Source organism: Cricetulus griseus, unplaced genomic scaffold (genome assembly GCF_003668045.3).
Source record: "Cricetulus griseus strain 17A/GY unplaced genomic scaffold, alternate assembly CriGri-PICRH-1.0 unplaced_scaffold_4, whole genome shotgun sequence".
NCBI classification, from domain to species: domain Eukaryota; kingdom Metazoa; phylum Chordata; class Mammalia; order Rodentia; family Cricetidae; genus Cricetulus; species Cricetulus griseus.
Genome location: NW_023277141.1, coordinates 882,325 through 897,236, shown reverse-complemented (window position 1 = coordinate 897,236; position 14,912 = coordinate 882,325). Strand labels below are relative to the sequence as shown.

At 37.1% G+C, this 14,912-nt stretch overlaps 1 pseudogene; it reads right to left on the bottom strand.

Annotated features, from left to right (window-relative positions):
* Nucleotides 1–11,988: 11,988 nt before the first annotated feature.
* Nucleotides 11,989–13,145, bottom strand: LOC100755931 (annotated as a pseudogene).
* Nucleotides 13,146–14,912: the final 1,767 nt, after the last annotated feature.

The window sequence follows — 14,912 nt, the reverse complement described above, 5'->3', positions numbered from 1 at the left end:
CTCCCTCTGATATGGTATCCCTCATCCTGCTCTCTCTCCTCTATTCTTCCCCCAACTCAGTATCTCTGCTTCTCCATTTCCTCTCCTCTACTCCTCTTCTATTGCTCGTATTGTGGCAGCACCCTCTCCCCTACCCTCATGCTCCCAATTAGCTCAGGACTTCATGCCACTTCCCATTCCTGGGGTACATTTATCACTTAGAGTCCTTCATGTTTCCTAGGTTCTTTGGTGAAGAAGACTGTAGGCTGGTAATCCTTTGCTCTATGTCTAAAATTCATATATGAGGGATTACATACCATGTTTGTATTTTTGTGACTGCGTTACCTCACTCTCAATGGTTTCTTCTAGTTCCATCCTTTTGCCTGCGAATTTCAAGTTTCCATTGCTTTTTTTCTGCTGAGTAGTAAAACATTGTATAAATGTACCACATTTTCTCAATCCATTCTTCAATTAGGGACATCTAGGTTACTTCCTGGTTCTGGCTATTACAAACATTGCTGCTATGAACATGGTTGAACATATGTCCTTGTTGTATGAACATGCACTATTTGGGTATATACCCAAGAGAGGAATGGCTGGATTTTGAGGTAGACTGATTTCCATTTTTCTGAGCAACCACCATACTGATTTCCAGAGTGGTCTTACAAGTTCACACTCCCACCAGCAATGGAGGAGTGATCCTTTTTCTCAACATCGTCTCCAGCATAGATTGTCATTGGTGTTTTTTATTTTAGCCATTCTGACAGGTGTGAGGTGGAATCTCAGAGTTGTTTTGAGTTGCATTTCTCTGATGGCCAATGATTTTGCGCACTTTCTTAAGTGTCTTTCAGCCATTACAGATTCCTCTATGGAGAATTCTCTATTCAATCTGAACCCCACTATTTAATTTCATTGTTTGGTGTTTGGTTGGCTAGTTTCTTGAGCTCCTTTTATTTTTTGGAAATCAGTCCTCTGTCAGATGTGGGATCGTTGAAGATCTTTTCCCATTCTGTGGGTAGTTGTTTTGTCTTGATGACTGTTTTCTTTGCCTTGCAGAATCTTCTCAGGTTCAGGAGGTCCCATTTATTAATTGCAGAACTCAGTGTCTGTGCTACTGGCGTAATGTTCAGGAAGCGGTCTCCTGTGCCAATTTTTTTGAGGGTAATTCCCACTTTCTCTTCTAGAAGATTCAGTGTGGCTGGATTTATAGTGAGATGTTTGATCCATTAGCACTTAAATATTGTACATGCAATTTTCTGCATGTCTGAATCCAATTGTGCTAGCACCATTTGTTGAAGATGCTATCTTTTTTTTCATTGTATAGATTCAGCACCTTTGTCAAAAATAAGGTGTTCGTAGGTGCATGGGTTAGTATCAGGGTTTTCAGTTCGATTCCATTGGTTTATCTATCTATTTTTGTGCCAATATCAAGCTGTTTTCAGAACTATGGTTCTATAGTAGAGCTTGAAGTCGGGGATAGTGATGCCTCCAGAAGATACTTTATTGTAAAGAGTTGTTTTGGCTATCCTGGGTTTTTTATTTTTCCATATAAAGTTGAGTATTTTTCTTTCAATGTCTGTGAAAATCTCTGTTGGGATTTTGATGGGGATTGCATTGAATCTATAGATTGTTTTTGGCAGGATTGCCATTTTTACTATGTTAATTCTACCTATCCAAGAGCATGGGAGACCTTTCCATTTTCTGGTATCTTCTTTAATTTCTTTCTTTAAAGTCTCAAAGTTCTTATTGTACAGGTTTTTCACTTTTTTGGTTAGTGTTCCCCAAGATATTTTATGTTGCATGTGGATATTGAGAAATGTGATGTTTACCTGATTTCTTTCTCATTGGATTTATCATTTATGTATAGTAGGGCTACTGATTTTTTTGAGTTAATTTTGTATCCTGCTATCTTGCTGAAGGTGTTTAACAGCTGTAGGACTTCCCTGGTAGAGTTTTTTGTGGGTCACTATTGTAGACTATCATGTTAACTGCAAATAGTGAAAGTTTGACTTCTTACTTTCCAATTTGTATCCCTTTGTTACCCTTTTCTTGTCTTATTGCTCTAGCTAGAACTTCAAGTACAATATTGAAGAGATATGGAGAGGTGCACAGCCTTGTCTTGTTCCTGATTTTAGAGGAAACATTTTGAATTTCTCTCCATTTTGTTTGATGTTGGCTATTAATTTGCTGTATATTGCGTTTATCATGTTTAGATATGTTCCTGTTATTCCTGTTCTGTTCAAGATCTTTATCATGAAGGGATGTTGGTTTTGTCAAAGGCATTTTTAGTGTCTACTGTGATTATCATGTAGTTTTACCTTTTCAGTTTGTTTATATGGTGGATTACATTGATGCCATTGTGCCATATACACAAAAACATACACATGTTATGTTCTCACTAATATATGGATACTAGATATAGAACAAATGATAAGTAGCCTACAATCCACACATCCAGAGGAGCTAGAAACAAGTAGGGCCCTAACAACGGTATACGTGGTTCCCCATAGTAGAAGAAAGTCACAATATCTCTTGAATTAATTTGGAGTATGAGGAAGAAGGAGGTAAGTAGTAGGAAGAGGAGGGGAGAAGAGGAGGGGGTAGGAGATCATGAGGGATCAGGCAGAATGATTGGGGAAATAATAGATGAGAAATAGAAATGAGATACCTTAATAGAGGTTTACCTTATATGTTTGGAGGAGAAATATGTCACTTTACAAATGTCCAGAATTTCTCAAGGAAAATGCCATCTATATAATCAAAAGTAGAGAGGCTACCTTAAAGAGATTGATGACTAACTTGTATGCTATCCTATAGCCTTTATGCAGTAGCTGATGATGTTACTGACACCATTCTGACAAATTTCCTACCTCTCTGTCTACCTAAACACTTATCATACATATAATCCCATTCCATAAAATATATTTCTGACTCTGTATGCAGGGAAATAAATTTTCAACAACAGAAATTTAGCCTTGCTTCATTTGGTAGAAAGGGAGAATAGGATATCTCAAAATTACAGAGAAAAAAGTGATATATCAACAATTATCTAAAGAGAGAGGAGATAGTTCCTGTAAGCTATGACTTCAGAGTTGTTTGTGTATGGGGGATCACTTGAGTTACAAAAAGCATTCCAGATTAAAAAATTCAACTTCCTGTGTAACTTCCCCCTTCATACAAATGCACACATGCACACACACACACACACACACACACACACACACACACACACACACACACACACACAGACAGACACACACACACACACACCATAAAATTATGTGTCAAGCTAAGGATGATGATATAAGTATACAAGGAATGTTTTTTCAAAGTTTTCAATTTAATTCACAATTGATTTAAAGAATTTTGCAAAGTTTTGTACTGTGCATTTAGAGTTTCAAATGACTTCAAACTTTGGTCTTGTTAATGGCTAGTGTAGGACACATACCACAATTCTGATTGTCAAACGGAATTATGATTTTTCTGGTTTTATTAGGAAATGGTATTGTAGAATTACAGTTGTGTGAAGAAGGACAAACTCTTAATCATCACAACTAACAGAATGAAGCTCAGATAATTTACTAATTGACTAGAATGCAAGAAGTCCTCGTTTCAATCATCAGAAGTGCATAAGCTATACTTTGGAGGTGAGGGCTGTATCCCAGCTGTCAAAATAAATATATGAAACATATGCTTAGGTATCAACTTGCCACCAGGACAGCCAGGTGTACCTGAGATCCTGTTGTAAAATATAATACCATAGTATCATAAATGTAAATATAATATCCATAGGATCCTGATTTATTTGATTAATTATTATTGAATTTTATTGACAGATGTTGTCATGTGAGTAAGGATGGTTTTTCCTCTTGATCAGAATTCATTGCTCTACTACCTCATTGCCAGCATCACAGTCCTCTCTCACTTGGCCTGATAAAGTCATTGTGTAAATGTTGAAGTGGACACACACACACACACACACACACACACACACACACACACACACTTTATTTATTTTATGAGAGCCATACCTAATAAGAATTCTCTTTTTTTTTTTACTTAAATACGTTGCTTTCATGTTTTAATGAAAACCAAGAGAGCTATCTAAAGAGTACAACAGAATTAGGATTTGTAGGCCACAATATAATCACCTGAACACAATTACCATGTTGCAACTTGCAATAAAATATTCAAGCCAAGATTGTGGTACATCTCTTCAGTAATAACTGTACATCACTTCCTTTATTGACAATTAATACTTTTCACAAAGCAAACTGTGATGTTTCTATCCCTGATTTTATTTTCAAAAAATCTATCATCTGGTTTCTCAAGTTTTCTTGCACTTCAGTTTCAATAATATACAACTCAATGGCAACATTAATAATATAAAAATATTATTTTCTATCTCACCAATATTAATATGATTCCATAATATACTAAAATTGGATACATTTCTGTGTTCAATGAAGAAAACATCAATGGTAATTCTATTATGCTTGAGAAAAAATCAAGACGTGTACAAACGAATGCTTTGTAATTACTGGCACATTGCAGGAATTTATCTCTGTTTCTTACAAAGAGCTTTTTCCCAAGAATGTTTTTGCTCATCTTCTAACATGTAAGCATTACTAAGTTGGTAGTTTTTATTGCAGTTTTGCCTAATATTAAAATCCTGGCTAAAAATATGCAGAATCATGTGCTTTCAAAGACACATTGGCCAATGCATTTTATACAGGCACCATGACCTCCCTGGAAATTTGTTCCTTTACAAATGGGACTACCTTCAAGGACTAAAGAGGTGTACTCCAATGAACAGTCCTAAACCTGGAGGGACAGGAACTAATTGAAGTCCTATTACTTTCAAATTGCTTTAGCATTCTTGAAAAATCCAAACAACTCTCCTGGTTCTAACATGCTAGCTCATGTCACCTGATTTGTGAGGGAGCAGTCCTATAAGAAGCCACAAGATGAACTCAGAATTTAAATGTGGGAAGTCACAATTTAAGTATAAATGGCTTAGGTGCCTATACAACTTACCAAAAGGGATGATGGCAAAAGTTTTTCTCAGCATTTCTAATACCTGCTCCTTCATAAAAGAGTCCTTGCTCCTCAGAACATCCCACCCTGTACCACCACTACTCTTAACCACTCCAACACCTGAGACCCAATTCCTTTTCCCCACTCTGTGTTTTTTATAGCCTCAGTCACTTTGCAAATTGAGGACAATGTGTCTTCTGGTTTTCTCCTGGCATCATGGTTTTTCATCCCTGTTTTTTCACTCTCAACCCTTCATTATTACAGATTTCTTTCTCTCTGTACCCTTCCAGATGCTTCTGGCTATTTCTCCCACATATTGACAGTAAACTTTCTCATCCTCCATAACTAAGCATATACCTGTATCATGTTAGTTTTCTTTATCTTCTCATCAGTGTTTATTTCACACGTATTTGGTGAAAACTGAGCAGAATATGTCAAGATCCATTAATGGAAAACCCTTTGAAAATAAGATAGGGATGCTATTAAAAACACCAAATATATGTTTGTTTAATTCTCGAATTTTCAGCAATAAATTTTAAAATACTTTACATTTTTTTGTGTTTAAATGTTTACCTAGATGTATGTCTCCATAAAGCACATTTTCCTGGGGCCAGTGTGGGACAGATGCAGATATAGGAGTGTCTGCAACTGGAGTTAAATTATAGGTGCTGGACATCCATACCGACCAATGCTCAAAACAATGAGTCATCTTTCCAGTAACTCAACAAATACAATTAGAATGGCTTAACCTCAAGGAAATTTTGAGTAAAACAAATTTGAATTTAAAGAAACACACTTTTAAATGAAATTGAGAATCTTAAACTTTGACCAGTGCATGAATTTGGGAGGGGGTGTAATTGATTGAGTTTTGTGAAAAGCACGGTATCTTTTTAGTCAACTTTGTACTCCTAAATGTTACTTTGTAGCAATGCGTTTCAGCTTTGTTCCATTTGTTTTCAAATGTGTTAAAGTGTTGTCTACAAACAAACATGATTTTCTATGAATCCTGGGTAAACTGCAGTTACACAAATTCTCTATTATGACTCAATCCACACTATAAAAGTGAATATTTGGACCTGCTGCAGTTGTTCCTTATCCAAAACTGTTTTCAGGACACATAGCTCCACACTGTATATTAGAAGGATCTGTGAGGTGAACATCAGAATGTAATCAGATGTTAAGATCATATTTTCCCTCATAATTCCAGCAATTGAGCTGGATTATCAAACCATGATGCGGTTTAATACAGATATTTTTAATTTCATTAATGTCATTGTTGGATATACATAGGATGGCTTCTTTCTATAAGTCCACTTACTTGCTAGATGCATCAAGAGACACTGCAGACAAAGACAGCCTCTGAGCAATAAGTGCTAATCTTTTTCATGAGGCATGGGAGAGTGCAGTATCCCAGGCATCCATGTTCTATACAGTCCTGACTTAAAAGAACTCTATTTCCAGATCAGTCTGGACTCACACTCAGAGATACACCTGCCTCTTCCTCTTAACTGTTGGGATAAAAGACATGCAGCCACTATGCCTACTCACTTTTCATTTTTGAACTAATCAACTTGTCGTGGCCTCTCTCAATGGGTGCCAGAGTTGCTAGTATGCTTCACCCTAATGCAGAAAGTCTAAATTATTTAACTTCATTACCATAGCTGAATTGTCTTGTGGAGTCTCCAATTAAACAGCCCAGTCAGAAAAAAATGGGGAATTACCATCACTCCACCTTAAAAAGGATTTCCTGAGATCAGCCTAATGTTTTGCTGTGCTTATGTACCTGCTTCTAACAGTTTCTGGATGAAGTCTCTCTGATAACTACTACACTAGGCACCAATCTGTGAGTATAGTTGATTAATATTTGGCATCATTACATTTAAACTTTTCTTCTCCAGCTGCATTTGGTCCAATTCTATGTGAAGACAGTTCTTAGACCGTGCAGTTCATGATGGCTGAATGATTTATCATTAATGTGGTCATTTCGAAAGATAATCTATCTGCTGGTTTCCAAAAGTCTGGTTCCCATTCTAAGTAACAACTGCAGAGACCTGAATTAATCTCCCATTTTCCTGGTATTTTTTCCAATGTTAGAAATTTTTACTAATATGTCTATAAATTATTAATTGTTCTAAATAATAACAATCCATAGTCAGATATAGAAGAAAATGCTGATATATCAGAGGAAATGGGGAAACCACTGTCACACTTCACCTCTTTAGCATCTCATCAGACAAGAGGGAGAGTTCCTGTTTCTACCTGTTTATAACCTGTTTCTGCCCAGCTACCTCACTCCTTGTCTGTCAATGAAGACCTCCTGATCTTTGTATTTAGATAGTGTCAAGCTCCATTCTGACCATCAGACAGATTTTATTTGCAAAAACAAGGTATCACCACATATTTTAGCCTAAATATAAGGTTAAAATTGGATGATACAGGTGTAAGCTACATTGGGAAAAACATTAGGAGTCCCACAACCTCATGAGGACTATGCAGACAACAAGACTTTTAAATGTCTCATAAAGTCTCAGAAATGTTTAATTAGTTGTGTGATCAGCATATATTTCAGCTATACAGTACATTTCTTGGTTTATTTTAATGCATGCATCCAAGATTTGCAGTATATATTACCAATATAGTCTGTTCATTAATTTTAAAAAGATCCATAATTTATACTTTCTGTTGAAAAAAAGCATAACCTGTACGTCCAACACAACCTATTTTGTGTATTTCAATATACAGTTAAGAACCCTTAATTTACATAGGTTTGTTTAATTTAGCATTTATGATTAATTTTCTGAAAGACAATGTCTTTCAGAAGATATTGTCTTCTATATTACCATTTAAAAATTCAGTATCAAAACAGTAGCATATAGGATTCATTCACACTGTCTTTTTCCTATCTTTATTAGGCTTCTTATTTTTTTATAAATGAACTGTTTTAAATATTTTAATGAAGTAAAGTTTGTTCATTTTTATGCTGCATAATATTATATTCACTGTCTATAGGTATACTATATTTGATACTGCTGCCATTGTCAAATATATACAGTTTTGTAAAATGAATTTTTGCTACATATTTTGAGTATATAAAGATGTGCTACAGATGTTTCACCTTGCCTACCTTAGGCTCACAATTGGTCTAATAAAAGTGAATGGACAAATTGCTCAGCAGAAGTGGGCAAGGAGATGGGAGTAGACAGAAAGATAGGTAGGAGCAGAAATATATTATTATTAGAGATAGAAGAAGTGGGCATAGTAGCAAGGGTCAAATGGGGGATTAAAAGAGCAGGACACCCAGGGCTATCTAGGCATATACAGGAAAAGACACAGAGTAGAACATAAAGAAAGAAAAATAAAAATCCCAGAGGCAAAACATAGGTGAAGAGAAATGTGTGAATTTGTCTAAAGAAAAGATGCTAGCCAGAAATGAACAAAACATTAGGACAATGATTCATATGTAATAACATATCTTCATGTCATGTTTAGCGAACTTGTTGGTTTCCCAAACTTTAATGCTTGGAAGGAGGCAGACTGAGCCATCCAGCATCTGCCACCATTCTTTTCTTGGACTGGTACCAAGAGGAAGAAGTGAATGCCTGTCTTTTTCCTGCCTACTTTTCCATGTTTAAGTCCCCTGAACTGCAACTCCCAGTTTTATCTAACCAAGGAATCATCCAGAGAGCCATCTAATTTGTGCTACCATTGGCAACTTGAACCCACCAACACCTACCAGATAAAGCCTTGGACCTATAACAACCAAGAGAGGGAGATGACCCTTCTGTACCCACTGTAATAAGTGATGAGAAGATGACAATATAAGAACTCATTCAACCATAGGAAGACTAATATGTCACCACCAGAGTCTAGGGATTCTACACCAGCAAGTTTCCTTCTTGTAGTCCTTTCCAGTGGTGTGAGTGGGCTGGTGAAGTCCCCCAGTGTAAGTGTTTGAGGTTTTATGTGCAGTTTGAGTTTTAATAATGTTTATTTTACAAATGTGGATGCCTCTGTATTTTGTACATAGGTGTTCAGAATTAAGACTTCACCTGGATTGATTTTTTCCTGTGATGAATATGAAATGATTTTATTCAACTCTCTTGATTAATTTTAATTAACAGACCAATTTATTAGATACTGGTATAGCTACACCAGCTTCTATCGTAGGTCCATTTGATTGGACAATGTTGGTCTTTGGGGTTGATATGTGTTTCTTGCATGAAGAGAAAGGATATTTTCTGTCCTTGGATCCATTCTGTATACCTGTGACATTTTATAGTCCATTTAAGACCATTGATATTGACAGATAATAGTGATCATTGATTGCTGATTCTTGTTCCTTTTTTATTTGTGTTTTTTAGTGGAATTGTGTGTGGATTCCCATTTTCTTGCTTTTGTTAATGTGCTATCTTATATTGCATTTGTTTTTGTGAGTGTAGTTAAATTCTTTTGTTTGGAGTACTTTTTATATGAATGGATATGTTGATGTATTTTGTTTAAATCTTGTTTTGTTATGAAGTATCTTGTTTTCTATCTATAGTGATTGAAAGCTTTGATGGGCATAGTAATCTCAAGTGGCTTCAATGGTCTCCTAATATTTATGAAATATCTACCCAGAACCTCTTGGCTTTCAGATTATCCATTGAGTTGTCAGGTATAATTTTGACAGGTCTGTCTTTACATGTTACATGACCTTCTTACTTTGCTGCCCTTAATATTCTTTATTCTGGATGTTTCTTCTTCTGATTATTACATGGGTGGGTAAGACATTTTTGGTACAGAATATTTGGTCTTATGTAGGCTTCTTGCACTTTCAAAGGCATGTCTTTCTTTAGGTTGGGAAAGGTTCTTTTGTGATCATATTGGATATGTTTTCTTCATTTTTGAGATGGGCTTCTGCAAATTCTTGTACACATACTATTATTAGTTTGGTGTTTTCATGGTGTTTCCTATATATTTTGTGTTAAGGGTATGTGGGATTTAAGATTTTCTTTGGTTAATGAATCTATTTACACTTGTTTAACTACAGAACCTTAAATTCTGTCTTCCATCTCTTGTATTTTCTGTTATGCTGGCATCTGAAGATCCTGTTCATTTAGCCACATTTTTTTATTTCTGGCATTCCCTTAGTTAGTGTTTTCTGTAATGTCTCTATTTCTCTTTTCAGGTCTTGAAGTCTTTGAATTTTCTCCTCATTTCTGTTTTTTTTTCTTGGCTTTACTTGCTTTTTTAAAGAGATTACTAAATTTTCTGGTTAGTATTTTCCTTGATTTCTTCATTTTTTAATTTTTCTTCCCTTTCTTTAAGGGATTTTCTCACTTCCTCTTTGAGCACTTCTATCTTTTAATTAAGTTGTTTTAAGGTTCTTTTCTTCTGCTTCATCTAGGTTGGAATGTTCTGGTATTGATGGCGAACAATCTCTAGATTCTAGTGCGTGTAAGCTAGCCTTTTGTGTTTGAAAATGATCTTATACTGTCATCTCTTCATCCCTTCTACAATTGAGTCCTCCAGGTCTCTCTGGGACATCCGGTGGTGTGATGGGAATAGGGAATGCAGAACATGGGACTCCCAGCAGGGCTGGTTGGCAGGAGAAGGACTGGCACTCCTATCTCTTGGTGGGTGCTGAATTGAAGCAATGGCAGCAGATGCTTCATGGTTTGGTTTGCCTCCTTTTCTCTCTGGGTGATTTGGTGGCAGGACAAATCAGGGATCTGCTTTTCAGGGGATTCCTACAGGGAAGTTGGGCAGAAGACCATGAACTTGCAGGACTAAGACTCTGTATCCCATTTCTTTAATTATATTATTTCGCATTTTTATGTCTAGTTTCTTGAGTTCTTTGTATATTTCTGATTTAGCCCTCTGTCAGATATGGGGATGCCGATGACTTTCTCCTTTCTATAGCCTAACATTTTGTTGCCTTACAGAAGCTTCTTTGTTTCAGGAGTTCACCTTTAGTGATTGTTGTTTTCAATGTCTGGGCTACTGTTGTTATATTTAGGAAGTGCTATCTTATGCCAGTGGGTTCAAGGCAATTCCTTCGCACTTTCTGTTCTATGAAGCTCATTATGCCTGAATTTATATTGAGGTCTTTGATAGATAAGAATCCGTAAGATTTTTCTACATTGAATATCCAATTGTGAGAGTACCAGTTTTTGAAAATGCTTTCTGTTTTATATTTCATAACATTAGTTTCATTGTCATAAATCACCTGGTTCTAGGTTTGTCGATTAACATCAGCATCTTCAATTTGAATGCACACTTCCTTTTTGTGCAAATACCAAATATATTTTATTACTGTGACTCGATATTACAATAATATATTTCTACCAAGCCAGAGGACTGTAACTGAGGTTCATCTCACAAACCTGCCAAAACCATAACAGAAAAACCACTCATTTGTTTCACCACATAAAACCTACACCAAACACCTTAATTCTGATCTTAATATTTCCCAAATATGTTAACAGGACAAGCTTACTTAAAAAGTGGCAGCAGTTGACTGCTGAAAGCTAACACTACATAGGAAATGCCCTAAAGGGCCAGGGCTGCTGACCCATCCCTTATCATCCATCCCCACCCAGAGTATGTAAATGCTCATGTGAAAGTTTTTTCTTATGATAATAAAGACATGCCCCCTACAGTGCTAAACTAAAACTAACAGCATTAGAGCAATAAAGCAAAAATACAATGCCTATTTAGAAAGAAATAAAGCAGCAGAGACCCTTTGCCCTTGGGTTATGTTTGTAGAGATTTGATTGCATTAAACAAAAGGATTTACCCACATTAATAAGAATTAAGCATCGCTTCCACAAGACAGAGAATAAAACTGGACATTTCTAGTCTAAGAGGACAGAGAGGCCTCTTGTAGTCCTGGAGATGAATGAGTTAAAAAATTGGCAATAAAGAAAAATTTAAAAAAAGAGTGGAAAAAGAAGACTGCATCAGAGGCATGATGGGAACAAGCCTGGTATTTTATTGAATGGGCACATTGAGTTTCTCCAGCACAAGTACACCCTTTTCTTGGTACTCTTGTCGAGTCATCCAAAAGTTGTCTTTGTCTTTCAAGATGTCTCCCAGGACTGCACCACCGAGGAGCTTAAATTTAGATAGTTTTTCCACATCTCCCTTTATAACTCGTTCTAAGTAAAGCTGTTTAAGCTCTTGTTCCAACCTTGCTGGCAGGCCAGGATACATAGTTGAGCCTCCAGAAAGCACATTGTGTTTGTAAAATTCAGATCTGGTATCAATGTCAGCTGCCTGGATTGGGTTAAAAAGCAACTCAGCAACACCAACTCCTTCAACATTGATCAAGTGAGGTTGAAATAAAGCTTCTGGTGCTTCAAATCTTTCTCCTCCAACTTTAATAATACATCCATCTGGGAGTGTATATGATTCAACTAACACTGTGGTCTCTAAGGCCAGCTTCTGTTATTGCTCAATATTGTAAACCACATAACAAAGTTTTTCTTTAATCATATGAACTCTCAAAATCAGCAAAATGGTTGAAGACATATCTGCTCAAATGGAGCAGCTTGTTAAATACCTGGTAATATCCCTCCCAGCAATATTCACCCTTCTTTTAAGGAGAGGGAGAAGAAAACCTTCATATACTGGGCAAATATGAGTCACACCATCTCCAGAGTCTATTACTACACCAGTCAATAAACCTTGAGCATACAAACTCAGAACTGCCTGGATCGCTACATACACACAAGAAAATTGGTAAGTTTCAAACATCACCTCTTCAATCTTCTCCCTGTTTTTGGTTGGTTTCATAGGTGGTTCTGTGAGTAAAATTTTGCAGTTTCTGGTGTCTATGTTGAGTTTCTCTGGTCCAAATGTGTAATCCCACAGGTGTTTCATGTCATCCCAATTTTGTACTATGCCGTTCTCCATGGGGTTATTAACTTCCAACACTGAGCGCAATTCACTTGCCTCATCACCAACCATGAGATCTTTGATTTCAATGTTTCCCACTTTGGTGGTTGAACTGATAATATGTCTTCCAACCAAAGATGGGAAGATGTGTTCTGGAAGATGTGTTCTGGAAAATTAGAGCCTGCATATCCACACTTCACAAACCTAGTGCCGTTGTTGCACACCACCAACTTCCTGGACTGGCTGTCCATGGTTCTGCTCAGCTATTTTTCTAATTGACTAGAATGCAAGAAGTCCTGAGTTCAATCATCAGCTCTGCCATAGCTGTATTGGGTGTTGATATCTGTTTACCAACTATAAGAATATGAGGCAGAAATATGTGAATGACATATTTTGGTATTAACATAATTCTGAGTCACCCAGTTGTATGTGAGATAGTGCTTCAAAATATATTACCATAATATCCTAAAGTTAAATACAATAGCCATAAGATCGTTATTCATTTGATTCATTATTGTTCAATTTTACTGAGAGATGTGTCATGTGATTCAGAATGGCCTTTGACTCCTGATCACAATTAACTGCTCCACTACCTTATTGCTACCATCACAGGACTCTATCAACTTGCCTGATAAAATCAGAGTGTAAACATAGAATTGGATACACACAGGCACACATGCAAACACACACACAGACACACAAACACACAATATTTTATTTTATGAGAGCCATACAGAATAAGATTTCTCTATTTTTTTTTACTTTAAAACCATCCTTCCATGTTGTAATGAATATCAAAAGAGCTCTCAAGAAAGAAAAAGGAAATAGGATTTGTAGGCCCCAATATAATCACATAAATACATTTCCGAAGTTGCCATTTTCAAGAAAATATTCAAGCTGATGATAAGGTGCATCTATTTATTATCTATTCATTGCGTCTCTTATGGAATTTGAAACATTTCACAAATTGAACCTTGACCACTCTTACCCTAAGTATACACAGGTAATTACCAAACACCAGCATGAAACTACCTAAGCAGAGAGCAGGATCTCAGAAATGACTGCCTCATCTGACACTATGAGTGGAAGGAGAGTAGCAAGGTAAGCTCTGTGTAGTGTAATGCCAGGAAAGGCTAGCCATATAACTTGATTGTGGAAATGAACCCACTGGTGATCCAATGGAAGGTGGGGTTTCAATGCGTTTACCAGAACCAAGATAAATGATAATTAGGTTTTTTTTTCTTTTTTTATTAAATTATTAATATTTTCACATATACTTTCCCTCTCCCTCTCCCTCCCCCCACCCCCATTCCTTCTCCCCCACCTCCAACCTACCCCCCACCCCATCCACCCGCCACTCCCCAGGCAGGGTAGGGCCCCCAACCAGGGTTCCACCAAGTCCACCAAATCTTCCTGTGCTGGGCCTAGGCCCCTCCCCATGTGTTCAGAGACAGAGCGAATCCCTTCAAGTGGGATGGGCTCTCGAAGTCCCTCCCACCCACCAGGGCAAAACGCCAGTCCACCTCCCTCTGGAGTCATTCATGATTTCTAGTTTCCTTGGGGTAGAGGATTATAGGCTGGTAAACCTTTGCTCTATGTCTAAAAATCCCAGGAGTGCAGGGGCCTCCCCATTGGCATCCATGATCAGGGGGCTGGATTAGTCCTGTACTGTCCTCCCAAAGAGCATCTGGGGTCGATATGCTTTCCCTTTTTCAGGCCAACTGTTTCTGTGGGTTTCTCCAACCAGGTACAGACCCCTTCGTTCTTCATTCCTCCCTCTCTTCAACTGAGTTCCAGATTTCAGCTCAGTGTATTTCTGTGGATGTCTGTCTCTGCTCTCATCAGCCACTGGATGAGGACTCTAGAATAGCATAGAGAGTATTCATCAATCTCATTCTAGGGGAAGGGTTTCTAGGCCAACTTCTCCTCCACTGCCCAGACTGTCAGATCGTGTCATCCTTATAGGTCTCTGGAGATCTTCCTAGTTCCAGATCTCTTCTCGGACCTATAGTGACTCC